We start from the raw sequence: 20,302 nt of genomic DNA, 5'->3' as shown, positions 1-20,302 counted from the left end.
CAAATTTTGACCGTACCCTCGGCCCCTCCATTTGCCCGCTATCATTTACTTTTCAGTCCTCAACTGTGTTTTGCATCATTTCCAGACTTTTTAGCTATAATCAGTGGAGTGACAGGATGTAGAGGATTTACTGTTCCATTTTAACCAGCACTAGATATCACTCATCATATTTTAAAATGCAGCTGTTTTCTTTTAAAGTATATACAAATATGGACTTGGAAGGCAGTAAAAAGCATTCCAACAATATCAGTAACAAGTATAAAGAATAGTGAACATTAGACCGAGTGCTTTTAACTGATATATATAAATGTATCTAATTAAGGAAGAAGCTCACATCTGGCAAGATAACGGCAAAACTTCAGTTTATACTGATACTGTAAAAAATAATCAAATGGGAAACTCCAGACCTGGGTCATGCTTTCTTCTCCATCTTTAATCCTTAAAAATACTTCAAACTACAAGCACTGGGCTCTCAAGTACTTACCTGTGCATTCTATCCACCAATAACTACTTTGAAACCATGTCTGTTGACTTAGATTTGTATGGTCTATGAAAACACAAAGCCACTTTTCAATGCAACAGTTAATCATGAAAAAACACTTTCAAAGAGCATACTCTTCAGCTTCAACAAGATGCCTTAATAAGAAATACACAAATAGCCAGCAAAGCAAGTTTCTCACAATGCTCACTCAAATAGCAAAACTCAAGATAAATGAGCTCATTCAATTGAAGAGCTATCCAGAACCAAGTACCAATTCTCAGTGAAGGGAAACAGCAGTTTGTTAAAAATTAAAATGATTTAGGATGAATGCATAAAAAAAAAGGTATCATAGGACAGGGTTGGACTTAAAGCCTCATTTTCATAATGAATTTATCTATGTGGCAGCTTGTAAGTTTATGCGAGTAGGATTGAGCTCTCTCTCCTGCTAAGGCCTGACCACTCTGTTTTTGTGTCCATTTCACACTGAGAAAGGGGCCTGAATAGGTGGCAGATCATCTCAGTACTCCTTTTTCCTTCCTTTCATCTCGTCAATGAAGTGCCTATGTTCAAAGAAACCACCCAGAACCTGATGAAACTCTTACTTTACAAAGGAGAAAGAAAGCCCAAAGTGGTTAAAATCCCACATTTGAACAAAAGACAAAAGCAGAACATAGCACAAGATTTCCAATTCCACATGCCAAGTTCCCTCCACTCCACCACTCCTTACTGCCTTCGCTGCCTTACAAGCAAGGGCAAAAAACTGGAAAACTTCTGAACTGATGGCACCTAGAAGATGCTAATCTGGGCACCAATAGCAGATACATTGACAGTCAAAATGCAAGTGGCCTGCTGCTGCTGCTGCTGCTGCTGCTGCTGCTAAGTCACTTCAGTCATGTCCGACTCTGTGCGACCCCACGGACGACAGCCCACCAGGCTCCCCCGTCCCTGGGATTCTCCAGGCAAGAACACAGGAGTGGGATGGCAAGTGGCTTAGAAGGGTGATATTTTCCTTAATCTCCCTGTTCCTAACTGCTAACATCTTTCTGAAAAACAGCTTAATTTGAAGACTTCTGATTTTATCTATTCATAAAAATAAATAAAAGTAACGTTTCCATGATAAAAGAAAGTGTGGTCTCCTTTGATACCACATATTTTCTTAACCTGTGCTCATCAATAACGTGACGGAAACAACCTGAACTGAGAAATAAGAGAGGCTCACAAATAAGTTACATGTCTAGTCTCATGTGTCATTCCTATGGGTAAGAAATACTTCATTTTTCCCACTGGTGAAAAATACCACTCGCTTTTCCTTACTCCAACAGCAGAAGGTATCCCAGACAATTCAGTCTCAAAAGCCAAACAGTCAGAAACTAAGGGGAAAAAAACAATGGAGGCACTTCTGCCTTTTGTCCACAAGCAGGGAGATCAAGGAACACATAACTGCCAAGACACAAGTGATGGGCAGTGTGATTAGGTGTGCCTCTAAAGCCATGGACAGATCCTCGTTTGTTCCGTAGACCTAACACTGCACCATGTTTCTGGAGAAATCTCCAAGTTAAGGGACTGGCCTGTCAAGCTAGGCTTCTCTTATGTAGTTACTAAAGGTCAGTCTCAGGAAATAAGTTTCACTACCTCATCCCAGGAAATATTGTGAGGCCTTGAGATAGACCATCACAACAACCCTAAAAATGCATTATCTTCCCTCCGAACTGCTGCCTTAGCTCTGATGGTGGATGCAGAGAATATGTCCTCAGTTTAATTTCATCAGATACCAGGTTGTTTGCTCAACTGGTGATACAACCACACACACACACACACACACACACACCATCAACAATGTTCCACACCCCTCGCTACCACCTTGGGCTACAGTTCCATTCAAAAAGGATTTATCACAGACACACACACAAAGTGCAAGTAATTTTTTTGAAAATAAAGGCTAATCATCTAATTCTATTTCCAAAAGCCCCTGATCACTGGTACTGTCTCTGAAGCTACCACTAAAGACTGTTATCTAGGATTTTAGAGTGTAACATGCCTATAGTACTTTGTACAGTCACCCAGTCATGTCCTACTCTTTGCGATCCCATGGACTGCAGCACGCCAGCCCCCTGTCCCTCATCATCTCCCAAAGTTTGCCCAAGTTCCTGCCCATTACATCAGTAATGCCATCCAAACCTCTCATCCTCAGATGCCCTATCCTCCTTCTGCCCTCAATCTTTCCTAGCATCAGGGTCTTTTTCAATGAGAAGACTGTTCACATCAGATGAACAGATGAATATTGGAGCTTCAGTTTCAGCATCAATCCTCCCAATGAGTATTCGGGGTTGATTTCCCTTAAGATTGACTAGTTTGATCTTGCTGTCTAAGGGACTCGCAGGAGTCTTCTCCAGCACCGCAGTTTGAAGGCATAAATTCTTTGGTACTCTGTTTTCTTTATGGTCCAGCTCTCAAAACTATACATGACCACTGGGAACACCATATACGGACCTTTGTCGGCACAGTAATGTCTCGCTTTTCAACACACTGTCTAGGTTTGTCATGGCTTTCCTGCCAAGAAGCAATCATCTTCTGATTTCATGGCTGCAGTCACCATCCACAGAGACTTCAGAGGCCAAGAAGACGAAATCTGTCACTATTTCCACCTTTCCCCCACCCTCTATTTGCCATGAAGTAATGGGGCCAGATGCCATAATCTTAGTTTTTTAATAATTCACTTTCACTCACCTCCTTCACACTCATCAAGAGGCTCCTTAGTTCCTCTTCACTTTCTGCCATTAGAGTGGTATCATCCACATACCTGAGGTTGTTGATGCTTCTCCTGCCTATCTTGATTCCAGCTTGTAACTCAACCAAGCCCAGTATTTCTCATGATGTGCTCAGAGTAGAGGTTAAACAAACAGTGACAGCAGACAGCCCTGTCATACTTCTTTCTTCATCCTGAACCAATCAGTTGTTCCACTCACATTCAGGTTTCTTATGAGAAGGTAAGATAGTCTGGTAATCCCATTCTCTTTAAGAGCTTTCCACAGTTTGTTATGATCCACATGGTCAAAGGCTTCAGCATAGTTGAAATAGAAGTAGATGTTTTTTCTGGAATTCCCTTGCTTCCCCTATGATCCAGCAAATGCTGGCAATTTGATCTCTGGTTCCACTGCCTTTTCTATACCCAGCTTGGACATCTGGAAGTTCTTGGTTCACATAATGCTAAAGCCTAGCATGCAAGATTTTAAGCATGACCTTACTAGCATGGGAGAGGAGTGCAACTGTCCAATGGTTAGGACATTCATTAGTACTACCCTTCTTGGGAATTGGGATAAGGATCAACATTTTCTAGCCCTGTGGCCACTGCTGGGTCTTCCGGATCTGCTGACATATTGAATGCAACACCTTGACGGCATCATCCTTTAGGGTTTTGAATAGCTTTGTAGGAATTCCATTGCATCCACTAGCTATATTAAAAGGAGTGCTTCTTAAAGCCCACTTAACTTCACACTCTAGAATGTCTGGCTCTGGGTGGCTCACCACACCACTTTAGTTATCCAGTTTATTAAGATCTTTTCTGTACAGTTCTTCCATGTACTTTTTCTTCATCTCTTCAGCATCTACTAGGTCTCTACCATTTCTGTCCTTTATTGTGCCCATCTTTGTGCAAAATAATCCCTTGATTATTTCCAATTTTCCAGAAGAGATTTCTAGTATTTCCCCTTCTGTTGTTTTCTTCTAGTTTTATGCATTGTTCATTGAAGAAGGCCTTCTTGCCTCTCCTTGCTATTCTTTGGAACTCTGCATTTAGTTGGATATACCTTTCCTTTTCTCCCTTGCTTTTTGCTTCTCTTCTTTCTTCAGCTATCTGTAAAGCCTCCTCAGATAACCACTTTGCCTTCCTGCTTTTCTTTTTCTGTGGGATGGTTTTCTTCACTGGTTCCTGTACAATACAATATTATGGACCTCCATCCATAATTCTTCAGGCACAGTGTTTACCAGATTCAATATCCCTTGAATCTATTCATTACCTCCACTGCATATCCATAGGGGATTTGGTTTAAGTCACATCTGGCTGGCCTAGTGGATTTTCCTGCTTTCTTTAGTTTAAGCCTGAACTTTTCAGTAAGAAGCTATAGTACTTACTAAGTTTCTTATTCTTTCTTTGCCTCTCCACTTTCTCTTCCATTCTTCAGTCCTTAAGTGGCCAAGTTTGGCTGCCTAGTACTTCAGAATTAAATATCAGAACAGTTTAACCTTTAATTTTAAAATAAAAAATGAAGTTTTCAAATCCAAGTGGCCTTTAAATGATCTTTTTTCTCTAGAAGAAAATTACCTCCAGGAGAAAAATGTCCATACATATATCCTTCCTTCTGTTCTTTCTTCTTTAAAAGAATTCATTCATTTATTCTACAAGCATTTACAAAATACCTACTATGCACCAGGAGCTGTGATATACCCTTAGTTGAATGCAAAAATAATAAAACACTGATCTTGTCTTGAAGGAATTCACATAGCAGAGTAAATGCCAACACTACTAGGCATTTATATGTACCAAGTTACTCTTATATAATGCTACCTAATTTAATACTCACAAAACCACTATGAAGTGCATACTATAGCTAAAGTACATATACTTTATGTATATGTATACTATACTATATGTATACTTTATGTATATGTATACTGTACTATAGGTACAGTATAACTAAAGCTAAGAAACCTAGAACTCAGAAAGGGTTGATAAAATATACAAGTTCATGGAACAACTTACATTACAATCTATAAATATTATTTGTACTATGCCACTGAGAAAGATATATGCTAGACTTATTAAAATCAAAATGTAATACTAATAGCTAACACTTACTATATATTTAACTATATGCCAGGCACTGTCCTAAGACCTTTGTACAGTTGTCCCATTTCCTTCTCATGCCAACTCTGTAGACAGGTATTCTTATCATTGGCTTAAAGAAGCATGGTGCAGTGGTTAAGAGATCAAATTTTGGGTCAAAACTACTGGGTTCAAATATCACCTCCACAACTTACTAAATGCATGTACTTCATAAAGTTATTCATTCTCACATTCTTGAGGTCCTATTTGTATAAAATGAGAAATAACATTATTGTGTGGGTAAATAGTAAATGAGTTAATACATTAGAATACTTTGAACAATGCCTAGGGGGAAAAAAATAAATTTCAGGAAGAGGAAACAGCTCAGGCTGAATGAACTGGAAAACTACATGATTCCACTTAAAATTAGATAGCTAAAACAGTCAAACACATAGAGGTACAGAGCAAAACAGTGTTTTCCAGGGGCTGTGGGGAGGGGGAAACGACGAGCTGCTAACCAGTGCGCATAAAGCTTCAGTTAAGCACAATGAATAAGTTCTATAGTTTGGCTGTACAACATTGTACCATAGTTATCAATACTTTTACCATACACTTAAAGATTTAAGAGTAGATATCTTAACTGCTTTTATCAGAATAAAATCTTTTAAAATAAAATTAAAAACTACAGACAGTTTCCGAATCTTCCATGTTTTTCTTTCCACTGTACTTTACTAAATTTTTCTATGAAGGAAGGTTGAGAGGGAGGAAGAGAGATCCTCATTTTTTTAATGGCATGAAAATGTGTTTAAAGTAAAAGTAATTAAGTATTAGGAATTAAGTAAAAGGAATCAGTGGCATAAAATTTCTTTTAGGACATGAAGCTCAAAAGAGGAAGAGTTAAGGATAATAAGTACTATAGTATAGGCACCTCTTACAAAAAAAAAAAAACTTCTTGGTAGAACTTGAATATTTTACCAATATCTAAAGTGGAAAAGAGGACATTTAAACATTGATTTTACTTACTATACAACTTTATTTTAAAACTGCTATCTTTCAAACTGATCTCAAACATACATTACAAGGAATTATAAGTTACACGAAACTGTATCTGACTAGCCATTAAACTGTTTATAGAGTAAAATCATAGATTCTTCAAAATACTTTTGAACCCAGTAATCAACAGTAGCTGCCTTTTAATGACGGGCAAATATTACCTGAACAGCTATCACAGATCTGTAAGTTCTATATGGATGGGATTTGCGGGGATGTTAATCAGGGTAAAGAGCCAGGGGCCTTGTCTTGAAATATTGCAAGTATACTATGTATGTGGCATATTACAGATCAATAAACAAAGCAATTCTTTACATGCTTTTATTCACATTCTACCTAAGACTAGGAAACACCCAACTTTTCATCAAAGAGTTAAATCACCAAAGTATAATGTTTATGGGGGAGGCAAGAAGAAAATAAGGAGATAGGGAACAGTGGGGACCTCAGCTCCAGGAAAGGCATGTAAGAAAACAATTGGCTTTCATTTTTACAAGATAAGAATTTCTTTGGTGAAATATTTTTTAACAACAAAACTGAAGATGAATGTGTAGTACGGAGCCCACATCTACTAATTTTGATAGTCTATTGATCTTTGAATATCTATTCTAAGTAACTCAATTACAACTCCAGCAAGTGTTGAAATAATTTACAGTTTTCAGAAACTGATAAATTTACCAAAAACGCACTTAAAATCACAAGATTATCTGCAAGCCAATCACCTCCAAAACACTAAACAATTGATTTTCTTGACAGGTATCATCAAGTGGTAGAATGAATCATTTAGAATCAAGAGAGAATAAGAGAGTTCCACAGAGGGCATACATATGGCTTTCAGAGTTGCCATCTTCATATTTTACCAACTCTCTTTATAAAAAGAACAATAGGAAATAATGTTCCTGGTTTCATAAAAACAGACTCAAACAATATTTAAGAAAAGGGAATTTGGTAAGTCAAAAGACAAGAGTCAAAAGTGATGAAATTAAATGACTCAGGTGTTGTTAGTGAGTCAAATCACATTTATTGTACTAAGCACTAATTGTTGTTGTTATTCAGTCGCTAAGTTGTGTCTGACTCTTTAATATCCCATGGACTGCAGCATGCCAGGCTTCTCTGTCCTCCACTACCTCCCAGAGTTTGTTCAAGTTCATGTCCATTAAGTCAGTGATGTCATCCAACAATCTCATCCTCTGCTGCCCTCTTCTTCTTTTCCTTTAGCCTAAATCAACACTAACAAAGGGGTTCCTTGGTGGCTCAAAAGGTAAAGAATATGCCTGCAATGCAGGAGACCTAGGTTGAGTCCCTGGGTTGAGACGTTCGGAGATGGCAACACACCCCAGTATTCTTGCCTGGAGAACCCCGTGGACAGAGAAGTCTGGCTAGCTACAGTCCATGGGGTTGCAAAGAGTCAGACACGACTGAGTGACTGAACTGAACTCAATAGGAAGTTACAAAAAAGGGATAGTGTTTCCTTTTGTAGGCAGTATGCAAACTTAGCTGATTTATTCCATTTCAGAGAACAAGTTCCCTCGGAAATTTGACAAAAACCACTTCTGGTGGCTCAGACTGTAAGGAATCCGCCTGCAATGTGAGAGACCTGGGTTTGAGCCCTGGGTTGGGAAGATCCCGTGGAGGAGGGCACGGCAACTCACTCCAGTATTCTTGTCTGGAGAATCCCCATGAACAGAGAAGCCTGGCAGGCTAGGTCTATAGGGTCACAAAGAGGTGGACACGACTGAGCAACTAAGCACACATACTTCACTGTAATCGTCAAAGAAGTCCTTAGAATTGTATAATCAGGTTGGAATACAAAGGTCCTCCAGTCAGGCTATGAATACAATGTAGATTTCTCCTTCATCTTTTAAAGAGGTCTCTCTGTCCCAAAAGCTGGCTGCCTACTTGTATGGGCTCCTATAAATTCCCTACTGGACATACACTGGAGGAGTCTGTCTCACTGATGACCACGTCTAAGTGTCGGTCAAAAGGACTGCTATTTGAAATGTAAAAGGCAGTATAAAGATATTAGAAACATATTACCTGTGACTTTTAATTTTTCTTAATTTTTCAGAGCATCCATTGTCTTAAAAATATTTTGAATATTAACTCTGTTATTGTTAAAGAAACTACTTGCAATGCAGAAGATCCCTGGATTGGGAAGATGCCCTGGAGAAGGAAATGGCAAACCACTCCAGTATTCTTGCCTAGGATATCTCACGGACAAAGGAGCCTGGCAGGCTATAGTCTGTGGGGTCTCAAGAGTCACATACAACTTAGCAACTAAACCACCATGACATTGATTTAGCTTGCTCTGGGCTTCTTAGATTTTATCCGCATGAAGCATGAAGGATGGAGCTTTGGGTGGTACCCTGTTAAAGTAAAGTGAAGTGTTGTTGCTCAGTTGTGTCCGACTCTTTGTGACCCCACAAACTGTAGCCTACCAGGGTCTTCTGTCCATGGGATTTTCCAGGCAATAGTACTGGAGTGGATTGCCATTTCCTTCTCCAGGGGATCTTCCCAACCCAAGGCTTGAACCCAGGTCTCCTGCATTGTAAACAGACGCTTTTACCGTCTGAGCCACTAGGGTACCCTGTTAGTGACCTCAATCTGAGCCTACTCTTCAACTCTAACAGAGGATCCAACTAAGCCTCATCTTTTTTAACTACTAAATTTCAGAGATTACTTGCTATCATTATCATCCACAGGTTTAATAAAGTTTATTTTGCTCACGACCCAGTACAAAGTAAATGTTCTACAAAATTGTTAAATGAAAGGAATAAGTCAAATTCTTTACCTACAGAATTTCCCTAATCTACCAACCCAGCAATGGCTTCAAAGAAAAAAACATTAGCTTAACAATACATCAGACTGTTTTCTAAATGCTTCCTAATCTTCACTGTAATATTTTATAATTTTTCTAGAAATTAATGTCATGTTTATTGATCTATAATTCCTAGAACTCATTCCCTTTTGAACCAGTAAGGCACTATGTGCCTCTCTCTATGTCTTATCTCTGGATACCTCATCTTCATGACTACTTGGAAATAAAAACAAACAAAAATTTACTGTCAGTGGCTTGGAGTTCACATCTACAAATTCTTTTAATCCAAGTTGGATTAAGTCCAGTAGTTGTTCACCTAGACGAAATAAAAGATAAACTATTAACCATAATAGTGGCTATCTATATCCAAATCTTTAATGCGTATCAATAACTAGAATTCTGAACTTAATAAATATAAATTATGTTTGAAAATGGTGTTAAATTTTAAAAACATATAATTTTCAAAATATGCTTTTGAACTGTGGTGTTGGAGAAGATACTTAGAGTCGCCTGAACTACAAGGAGATCCAACCAGTCAATCCTAAAGGAAATCAGTCTTGAATACTCATTGGAAGGACTGATGCTGACGCTGAAACTGAAACTCCAATACTTTGGCCACCTGATGTGAAGAACTGACTCAATGGAAAAGTCTTTCCTGATGCTGGGAAAGACTGAAGGCAGGAGGAGAAGGAGATGACAGAGGATGAGATGGTTGGATGGCATCACTGACTCGATGAACATGAGTTTGAGTAAGCTCCAGGAGTTGGTGATGGGCAGGGAAGCCTGGTGTGCTGCAGTCCATGGGGTCACAAAGAGTCAGACACAACTGAGTGCCTGAACTGAACTGAACTGAATTTTGAAAATGCTCTGAAACAAAATCTCTTGCACAGATGAAGATTAAATAAATGATTGAGTATCACAAAATCATGTGCATCTTTTCCAACATCCATGTTTTCATATTTTTTTAATCAAGAAACTCATTTTTTAAAAACGAGTTATTACTTCCTAGATCTCAACATCTGCTCATTCACAGGCAATAATGTCCTTTTTATTTGTGGCTACTTTATTGATGTATTGTCTTATGAAAAAGAAAATGAAGTTACTGCCACAGAATCTTTAGTAAGAGATTCTTGATAAAGATGTACACATGTAGACACTTTGTTATATAAAATAAGGTCTATAAATTCTACTTTATGTATCATACTTTGCACCGTGAGTTAAATATTGACAATAAATTCATTCATCTGTTACTAAAGTGTCATTTATATATTCCCATTTATTTCACAGGATAAGAAGAAAACTGGATCTAAAAAAAGCCCCACATTATTAGAATCTTTTGTTTTGTTTTTGTATACCATAATAGCCTACACTTCAACAAAAGCCAACTACTCACAACAAAGAGTAATGACATTTCATATATTAATACAGTACATCCCATTTCTTTTCATCCAGCCCTAATGTTTGATTCAAATAAAATTTCAAATTTTCTCTCCCCATTTTGCTACACATTATGGATGTGAAACTAGGTAAATGGCCTACTTGTACTCATACTAATATGAAAACTATAGTTCTACAAAAGGTTTTCATTAGTAATATGCCAGGAAAACTTAATCAGCATAATCTAGTTCTGCTCACTGATCCAATAGTTATTGATGCCTGTCTGCAACCAAAAAAAAAAATGGCAGGAAAAATTCAGATCAATCAATTATGCACAGATGCCAGCACTCAGCTAGATCACAGGGATTTAAAAATGGCTTGGAGGTGAGCAAAAGACATGGTCTCTGCACTTTTCAAATTTAAAATGTGGTGAAAAAAAATAGGTTTGTAAAAACACAATTACAACAAGATTATCAGTTAAATTTTATTGAGAATTTACTGAGTGCTAGCAACTATGCTAAGCTTTTAACAGAAAGTACTTTATCAACTGGCCAACACAGAAACTTTCTGGAATAAATTCTTTGTGAACCTGACTTGTTTGCTCCAGGTAGATTTTATCTGTGTACTACACTACTATGGCCATAGAGGTCAATGAGATATGAGTATCAAATATGTTAAAAGAAGAGGTATAGAGAAAGACATTAGAAAGTATGTCTGGGATGCAAGGATATTTTCACAGTTATTAAGGGTTTAAGTGGTTTACAAGGTTAAAAAGTAGAACCTCATCACAAAGATGACTGAAGATATAAAACAAGTCTCTTTTATAGTCTTAATGAAATATTACTCTCCAACACCCTCTCCCATCTTATTTTACTTCAGGTTCAACTACAAAGATGCAGCTATTTGAATCATAATCCTTCTTCACACAAATCTCCCTGCAAGGAAAGAGCACAGCCAATAGAGCATCAATAGCATCTGAAAAGGACATGCACCATGTAGTAAGTTTGCACGCTTATTGATTCCATCACTGTATGTCAAAGTGTGCATGCTAAGTTGCTTCAGCTGTGTTCAATTCCTTGTGACTATGCACTGTAGCCCACCATGGGATTCTCCAGGCAAGAATACTTAAGTGGGTTGCCATTACCTTCTCCAGGGGATCTTCCTAACCCAGGGATCTAACTCTCATTTCCTGCAGCACAGGGAGAAGCCAGTATGTCAAAGCAGTTCCTGTAAATTCATCCTTGCTAGGTGCTAAGTGACTTCAGTCAGGTCTGACCCTTTGCAACCCTATGGACTGTAGCCTTCCAGGCTCCTATGCCCATGGGATTCTCCAGGCAAGAATACTGGAGTGAGTTGCCATTTCCTCCTTCAGGGGATCTTCCTGACTGAGGGATTAAACCCAAGTCTCTGCATTGGCAGGAGGGTTCTTTACCACTATCACCACCTGGGAAGCCCAATTCATCCCAGAGATCCCAGAGAGTATGTCATTTCTCACACACATATCAATTTCTATTTTCTTGGACTTGCAAGACTGAGGAAGAGATCCGCTTTTGTCCCAGGAACTGAGAACAATGTGAAATTTTTAAATCTCTAGTTGAACTTAATCTGTTTTTTTCCCCAACTACTTTAAAAAGCCTGAAAACAGAGACTGGAGTCAGCAGCAACCCTAGAGAACATTACATCCACCCACTGCAAACTCTTCCTACAATATCCCTGATGCATAGATAATCCGATCTCAGCTAAAATATTACTCACCAGGGCTACACAGTTCTAGTTTTTATCTACTCATTAAGTATTCACTGAATGTCTGCTGTTAGCCAGACACTATCCTACCCACTCGTGGAACAGGAGTAAACAAAACAGAAAAATAAAAACCATGGAGATTTTGGAGGGAAAAAATATAAATATCAGACAGTGAAAAGTATCAAAGAGAAAAGTAAAACAGGGAGAAAAAATAAGAGTATAAAATAAAATTTTAAAAATAAGAACAGAGAATGCCAGTGTTACCATTAAACAGAGATTAAGGAAGAAATCACTAAGACACATGTGAGGAAATGTAAAGATTAAGACCGAAGTCTTAGGGGGTCCTGGTAGTTCAATTGATAAAGAATCTGCCTGCAATGCAGGAGACCTGGGTTCGATTCCTGGGTCAGGAAGATCCTTTAGAGAAGTAAATGGCAACCCACTCCAGTATTCTTGCCTGAAGAATCCCATGGACAAAGGAGCCTGGCAGGTTAGAGTCCACGGGGTCACAAGAGTCGGATACGACTTAGAGACTAAACCACCACCAACACTGAAGTGGATTTCTGAGGAGTGGTTTCTTAGTAGAGGAAACAGCCCTTGCAAAAACCTGCAATGATTACTTGTTTGTCCCTAGAGGTCAGGAGCAGGAGTAGGGAGAAGTGGAAGGAAGTAAGATCACAAGAGAGGAGGGGAAGGGCAAAACTTCTACAGCAGTGCAAGCAACTGGCTTCTACAATGAGGGCACTACTATGAATAGTAGTAACTGGCATAATCTAATTTACATAAGAATCATTCTGGCTGTAATGTGGAGAAAAGGCAGCAAAAGTATCAAGAAAAAGACAAAGTGAACTGTTAGCAGAAATGTTAGTGAATAACAGTCGAAGTGATGAAAAATAGATATAATAGAAGCTAATTAGCATTATATAATCTATAGGGTCGGACATGACTGAGCGACTGAACTGAACCGAACTGAATCTATAGGAATATAGATTCAGAGGATTTCCTGGCAGATTGAATGTGTGGCATAAGAAAAAGTCAAAGGCGACTCCAAATATTTGGCCCCAAACACTAGGAAGGATGCCCTTACCTGGTATGTGGAAGATGGCAGGCAAAGCAGGAAGCTACGTGAGAATCCATGGACAGAAGCCTGGAGGCCTGGAGAGAGGTCTAGATCTAGGAGCTGTCAGCACACAAAAGGCAACAGAGTAAGAAGCACTGAAATCATCCACACAATATGAATTCAAAACACAGAGGAGGAGAGCTCCAAGGAGTGATCCCTGGGGCCTGCCAAAGTTAGAGAGGTGTTAGAGAAGAGAAAAATCTGCAAAGGCCATTGAGAAAGAAGAGACTAAGGAAAACCTAGCACAGTGTGGTGTCAGAGAAGCTAGGGAAAGTACTTCAAAAAGTCATGATTTCCTGTATCAAATGCCTTTGACAGGTCAAACTGGATGAAATCTGAAAACTGTCCTTGGATGAAGCAACACAGAGGATATAAAATCTTGACAAGAGCAATGCGGTGGAATGGTAAAGGCAAAATCCATCTGGAAGGGGGGGCTCAGAAAAAAATGAAAACAGAGAAACTGAAGAGAAGGAATGCTATTGGCAACTGTGTTGTTAATAAAAAAAGAAGAAGAAGATAACTGGGGTAATAACTGAAAGATAAAGTGAAGTCAAAATTTTTTTCGATTTTTCCTTATGGCAAAAATCACAGGATGTGTACATGCTTATGGGAATGATCCAGAAGAAAGAGAAATTTATAAAAGAATGGGGGAAATGGGGGAACTACAGCTCTAAATAGGAGAGAAGGGATGAGCTCTCAGACACAAGAGAAGGGGCTGGCCTTGTCCAGGAGCACATATAGTGGAAGACACACTTCTGGGCAGAGCAGGAAGCAACATCTGAGGAAACACGAAGGAGATAAGGGAATTTGCAGATGGACACCATCAGTCTGATTATTTCTATCTTTCTCCATGATTAAGCAAGCAAGATTCTTGCCTGGGATTCATTAAAAAAAAAAAAAAAAGATCAAAAAAATGTTTATGATACATCATGAAGGGCTGCTACACATTCAATGACTTAAAATTTGGGAGAAAGAAATACAACCATGTAACTCTCATATGATTAGAGTCTTTATAACATTTTGGTCATCATTTTTTTTTTTTTGGTCATCACTTCTTAAAAAGGTCATTCCACAAAATATGAGGGAAAATTTTATTTGTGAAACAATTCTGCTGGTTCATCTCTGTGTATTTGAAAACAAAAAATCAGAAATCCAGGTAAAGTTAAAATGATAAATATAAAAGAAATAGTAAAAAATGAAATATAAAGTCCATTTTGTGATGTGTAAATATATGTACAGCCTTTGACTGTGTGGATCACAATAAACTGTGGAAAATCCTGAAAGAGATGGGAATACCAGACCACCTGACCTGCCTCTTGAGAAATTTGTATGCAGGTCAGGAAGCAACAGTTAGAACTGGACATGGAACAACAGACTGGTTCCAAATAGGAAAAGGAGTACGTCAAGGCTGTATATTGTCACCCTGCTTATTTAACTTCTATGCAGAGTACATCATGAGAAACGCTAGACTGGAAGAAGCACAAGCTGGAATCCAGATTGCCAGGAGAAATATCAATAACCTCAGACATGCAGATGACACCACCCTTATGGCAGAAAGTGAAGAGGAACTAAAAAGCCTCTTGATGAAGGTGAAAGAAGAAAGTTGGCTTAAAACTCAACACTCAGAAAACGAAGATCATGGCATCTGGTCCCATCACTTCATGGGAAATAGATGGGGAAAGAGTGGGAACAGTGTCAGATTTTATATTTTGGGGCTCCAAAATCACTACAGATGATGACTGCAGCCATGAAAGTAAAAGACGCTTACTCCTTGGAAGGAAAGTTATGACCAACCTAGATAGCATATTCAAAAGCAGAGACATTACTTTGCCAACAAAGGTCTGTCTAGTCAAGGCTATGGTTTTTCCAGTGGTCATGTATGGATGTGAGAGTTGGACTGTGAAGAAAGCTGAGCGCCGAAGAATTGATGCTTTTGAAGTGTGGTGTTGGAGAAGACTCTTGAGAGTCCCTTGGATTGCAAGGAGATCCAACCAGTCCATTCTGAAGGAGATCAGCCCTGGGATTTCTTTGGAAGGAATGATACTAAAGCTGAAACTCCAGTACTTTGGCCACCTCATGCGAAGAGTTGACTTACTGGAAAAGACTCTGATGCTGGGAGGCATTTGGGGCAGGAGGAGAAGGGGACGACGGAGGATGAGATGGCTGGATGGCATCACTGACTCAATGGGCGTGAGTCTGAGTGAACTCCGGGAGTTGGTGATGGACAGGGAGGCCTGGTGTTCTGCGATTCATGGGGTCGCAAAGAGTCGGACACGACTGAGTGACTGAACTGAACTGAAATATATGTACAACTTTATGCCTTCTTCCAAATTCTATGTCCAGCCATAACTTTTTAGATAACTATAATCAGTGTATCCATACACCTAGGTTCTATTCTTTGGATTTACTATTTGTGGATTTATATGTATCTCAGGTCCATGTATTCATTGTAACACCAATATAATGTTCCTCCATATAATCAATTTTCAATTGCTAGGCACTTGGAGGTTTCTTCCAAGATTTCTAAAAAATTACACAGTATCTATCAATACATTTTTGCAAAATGAGTTATTTTCTTTATATCAATTTTAAAATCCCTCAAGCAAAATTTCTAGATCAAAGAATTTCAGATCAAAGTGAATTCCAAGAACATAGACCTTACTGTATTAGCTTCCACATTCCAAGTCTTCACTTTGGTATCTAATATATGAGTAATTCAAACTAGGTTTGTTGAATTCATGAACAAAGGACTAATACATGAAACATGTTAAATATGCCTGGCTATTGTCTAGAATATTCTGTAAAGAAAATTATTCCAATATATTTTATTTTTATTTTTAAAACTATGAATCTATGATAAAACATCTACAGGTGACTTAGAAAATATAGAACAAAGGTACATATAGTTAAACGATCTATTACAATTATTTAAGTAGATAAATTAAGATTTTTAGTTGGAGTTTCAATATCAAACTCTCAGAAATTAATAGAATGAATATACAGAGAAGAGTAATATAGTACACCTGAAAAGCATTATGAACCAAATTGACATAATTAAGATTTATACAACTTTCACAAAACAGTAGGATTCAAATTTTATTCAAATTCCCACAGACTACAAACTAAGAGATACTGAAACATATCCAGAGACATAAGACCAGGTGCAGAAATGTCATGGTCTAAAGGTATTGAAATCATATACAGTCTATTCTCTAATTACTGTGGAATTATGTTTGAGATAAATATCAAAAGATACTTGAAAATAACCCACATATTTTCAAGTGCAGTGTGACATTTACCAAGAGAGATCTTTGACTTAGCCATTGAAAGCCTGAATAGAAGACTGAAAACACAGAGGGTGACTGCAGATAAGAAAATTAACATCAAAGATACTTTAAAAATCCCATGTATTTGGAAATTAAGTGTCCACTTTTAATTGAGGAGTATACATAAGAAACCATAATACAGAAAATTAGAAAAGATTTAGACTAAAAATGACAAAAGAATTTATCAGAATTTGTGGCATGCAGTTGGAGCTGCTCCATACAATTAAATACTATGTGGAGTCTTGAATAAGGTAAGAAAACAAATAATGGACACTAGCATAAAATTTTGTGAGATTTGAACAAAATCTGTACTTTTAGTTAATAACACATATCATGTTCATTTCCTATTTCTTTTTTACAACATAATATTTCTTTATAGTCTCAGAATTGGATTCAAAGTTTCAAGTCTCACAATTTTATTTAATCACTAAGATAATAAATTTTCTAGACTTTTAGCAGTAATACTAGATGCCAAAACACATGGAATTGTATCAAAATTCTGAGTGAATATAAATTAGAAATCTAGCATTCTATTCATACTAAGTCAAATAAGTGGAATCAAAATGTCACAAAATTTTTAGCTGGGTAAAAATTCATGTTTTCTAAAATATATATATCATGCTGCTGCTGCTGCTGCTAAGTCATTTCAGTTGTGTCTGATTCTGTGCGACCCCATAGACGGAAGCCCACCAGGCTCTCCCATCCCTGGGATTTTCCAGGCAAGAATACTGGAGAGGGTTGCCATTTCCTTCTCCAATGCATGGAAGTGAAAAGTGAAAGTGAAGTCACTCAGTCGTGTCTGACTCTTAGCGACCCCATGGACTGCAGCCAACCAGGCTCCTTGGTCCACGGGATTTTCCAGGCAAGAGTACTGGAGTGGGGTACCATTGCCTTCTCCAATATATATCATACACACTATTTATACATATATACATATACAAAAGATTTTCCACTATGCTTGGTAAAGGCTTGAGAAAGAACATCAAAAAAAAAAAAAAAGAGAGAAATTGGAGAACAAACTAAATGAAATAGGAGTACTGAATATGAAATAGAAAAAGTGAAACAAACTAGATAGAAGTAAAAGATCATCTCATATAGTCCAGTTATTTTTAAACACGGCTGTTCATTAGAAACATATCCAAGTTTGGTAGAAGAAAAAAAAAGTAACACCTGGGTATTTGCATTTTGCAAAAAATTCTGAGATAATCCTAATATGCATCAGGATTTTAAAATGTGATACTGGTTTTTATATTAAATAGCAGTTTTAGTGATATAGAAGTCTATTATTCTCTGTTGACCAATCATGATACCATTATTGTATTAAGCAAAAATCACAACAGTAGATGTTTATCAGTATTCACAATCAATAGCCAGACAAAAAATAAAACATCATTATAATTGCAAGCCACAATGGGAATATGATTAATCTAACAATATAAAGTAATTACTTACTATTTAGGGGGTTAAGTAGAGGAATGTGGAAAGTGGAAGTGCATACTTGCACATGTTTTCATCTGCCCAGCCAGTCTGTTTTTTGGTTGGTGCATTTAATCCATTTACATTTATTTATCAATATGTATGATCCTATTACTATTTTCCTGATTGGGTTTATTCTGTGTAGATCTTTGCCTTGTCTTGTGTTTCCTACCTAGAGAAGTTCCTTTAGCATTTGCTGTAAAGCCAGTTTGGTGGTGCTAAATTTTCGTAAGTTTTGCTTGTATGTAAAGCTCTTGATTTCTCCATCAAATCCGAAGGGGAATCTTGCTGAGTAGAGAATTCTTGTCATAGATTCTTCTCTTTTATCACTTTGAATATATCATGCCATTCTCTTCTGGCTTGTAGAGTTTCTGTTGAGAAATCAGCTGATAATCTTATCCCTTGTATGCTATTTGTCATTTTCCCCTTGTTGTTTTTAATGTTTTATCTCTGTCTTTAATTTTTGTCACGTTTATTACTGTGTGTCTGTCTCGGTGTGTTCCTCCTTGGGTTTATCCTGCCTGGGAGTCTCTGTGCTTCCTGGACTTGGTTGATTATTTCCTTTCCCCATGTTAGAGAAGTTTTCAGCTATTATCTTTTCAAATATTTTCTCAGGTCCTTTCTCTCTCTCTCCTCCCTCTGGGACCCCTATGATACAAATGTTGGTGTGTTTAATGTTGTCCAGAGGTCTCTCACACTTTCTTCATTTTTTTTTTCATTCCTTTTTCTATATTTTGTTCTGCAGCAGTGATTTCCACCATTCTATCCTCCAGGCCATTTACCCATTTTTCTGCCTCAGTTATTCTGCCATTAATTCCTTCTGGTGTAGTGTTCATCTCTGTTTATTTGTTCTTCAGTTCATCTAGGTCTTTGGTAAACATTTTGCATCTTCTCCATTGTTTTCCCAAGATCATAGTTTATCTTCACTATCATTATTCTGTTTATTCTTTTTCTGGAAATTGCCTCTCTCCACTTCATTTAGTTGTTTTTCTAGGGATTTATCTTGTTCCTTCATGCGGGACATAACTGCATTTTCATCCGGATTAACTTTCTGTAATATGGTTTTTCTTCTAGCTACTGTCGGGTTGTGGTTCTTCTTGCTTCTTCTGTCTGTGCTCTGATGGAGGAGGCTAAGGCTTGTGTAAGCTTGCTGATGGCTGGGGTTGTGCTCCCTCCCTGTTAGTTGTTTAGCCTGAGGCAACACAGCCCTGGGGTCTGTGGGCTCAATGGTAGAGTTAGTGGCAACTTAAGTGGCAAGAAGACTTAAGCCAAGGGGCCCCTTTCAAGACTGCTGCTGCCAGTGCCCCCATCCCGTGGCAAGCCATTGCTGACTGACATATACAGAGGAGACCCTCCACCAACAGCAGGTAAGTCTGGCCACTGCTCCTTTCCCCTGGGTCCTGGTGCGTGCAAGATTTTGTTTGTGCCCTCCAAGAGTGGCGTCTGTTTCCCCCAGTCCTGTGGAAGTCTTGTAATCAGATCCTGCTGGTCTTTGAAGTCAGATTCCCTCGGAATTCCTAGTCCCTTTGTTGGATACACAGGCTGTGAAGCCTGATGTGCGTCTCAAAACCTTCACAACAGTGGGAGAATTTCTTTGGTATTATTGTTCTCCAGTTTGTGGGTCACCTACTCGGTGGGTATTGGATTTGATTTTATCATGCTTGCACCTCCCCTACCATCTCATTGCAAGCTTCTTGTCTTTGGACATGGGGTATCTATCTCTTTTTGGTGGGTTCTAATGTCCTCCTCCTGACAATGGTTGTCCAACAGCTAGTTGCAATTTTGGTGCTCTTGCAGGAGGAGATGAGCACATGTCCTTCTACTCTACAATCCTGAACTGCTGGTATCCCAATATATTTGGGATATAATATATCCCAAATCAAAAAACCTCTTCCTAAAGTATAACCCCGAGTTTTCTCTAATTTGCTAATTTACTTAGTACAAAGTTACCTTAATTTTCACTTCTAATTTTTAACAAGGTTTAACACTTTCCCAAGAGTTTATTCACTAATTGCATTCTCTCCTGCTGTGACCAATCTATTTCATATGCTTTGAGCATAAATATATTTAGCTTTAGGTAAATAAATGCATC

At 38.1% G+C, this 20,302-nt stretch overlaps 1 protein-coding gene across 1 annotated transcript in view; it reads right to left on the bottom strand.

Annotated features, from left to right (window-relative positions):
• The window catches only part of SLC2A13 (solute carrier family 2 member 13), a 518,890-nt gene that overhangs the window by 473,200 nt on the left and 25,388 nt on the right, over nt 1-20,302 (bottom strand). The window lies entirely within an intron of this gene.

Source organism: Bos taurus, chromosome 5 (genome assembly GCF_002263795.3).
Source record: "Bos taurus isolate L1 Dominette 01449 registration number 42190680 breed Hereford chromosome 5, ARS-UCD2.0, whole genome shotgun sequence".
Classification (NCBI taxonomy): Eukaryota; Metazoa; Chordata; class Mammalia; order Artiodactyla; family Bovidae; genus Bos; species Bos taurus.
The sequence above is the reverse complement of the archived record's forward strand: the minus strand, read 5'-3'. Positions and strand labels throughout refer to the sequence as shown.